This window comes from Chrysochloris asiatica, unplaced genomic scaffold (assembly GCF_000296735.1).
Source record: "Chrysochloris asiatica unplaced genomic scaffold, ChrAsi1.0 scaffold00010, whole genome shotgun sequence".
NCBI lineage: Eukaryota > Metazoa > Chordata > Mammalia > Afrosoricida > Chrysochloridae > Chrysochloris > Chrysochloris asiatica.
This window is the reverse complement of record NW_006408528.1, coordinates 27,451,522-27,452,506: the sequence shown is the minus strand read 5'-3', so window position 1 is coordinate 27,452,506 and position 985 is coordinate 27,451,522. Positions and strand designations below refer to the sequence as shown.

Here is a 985-nt window from a genome sequence, read left to right as displayed (position 1 = left end):
TGATTAAAAAATAATATAACATTGTGGACTTGATTCATCTAAGCTCATTAAAATGTATAGAAATTCTAATGTTATTTCCTACATTATTTGGTTTTTCCTATTCTTTTCTGATTATTTCTGAAATAAATTATTTTATTGTATTTTATTTTTTTAAATAAGCATTCTGGTTGTTTAACAGTTACAGAAAAGCAGCCTTTCCCAAGGGTGACAAGTGAACTGAAGGTCTGGAGTAAGCTGGGCGCGGGCCCACACAAACTCTTGCTCCAGCCCCTGAAAGTGATCAGGGAAGGACTTCATGGAGGGAGAAGACCCCTGGTCGGGAACTCCTTTGATGGGGTGGGTGGGGCACTAGCTCAACCTTGGTCACTAGGTTACTGAAAGTAGGCTCTTAGGTGATTTCCACTTGGGGTGAGTTGGCATGATTAACTATTCTTGGGGAGCATTACATTAAGCAATAACACAGGGAGATGAGCCAAGAGAGCGGCTTATTCAGTTGCATTCTGAATCACAATCAGGAAATAGTCTTTATGTGGTGCAACCATAATTTCATTTTTCTTTGAGCGAATTCGAAGGAAGGTGAGGTCATTCTGGGTGTCAATTTCTCGCACGATGCTGCGTGCCTTCAAGATGAAGTTGTGCAAGAGGTTCGTGGACTGTGTGGTAGTGGAGTTGCCCATGGTGCTGTTGATGGGAATGCCTTCCGTGTTCACCATGATGATCTCCTGCACGTCCTTCTGGCTCTGCAGCCGCTTCAGGCTTTCTTCTACCTCTGCCATCTCGACCGATTGGATAGCTCCACGTCGCTGTCCTGAAATGTATTATTGTAATGATATTCACGATTTTATATAAAATGTTATAATTACTTGGAATTCAAGATTTTCCTCTTCTACCCTCTAATTTTTCCTGATCTGTATCACCTATTTAAAAATTTTCTCTTATACTAACATCTTGTTGCTGTTGTTAAGTGCTATCGAGTCTATTCTAA

The 985-nt window shown here is 40.6% G+C and overlaps 1 pseudogene; it reads right to left on the bottom strand.

Annotated features, from left to right (window-relative positions):
• Positions 1–485: 485 nt before the first annotated feature.
• LOC102842924 lies at positions 486–776 on the bottom strand (annotated as a pseudogene).
• Between the last annotated feature and the right edge of the window lie 209 nt (positions 777–985).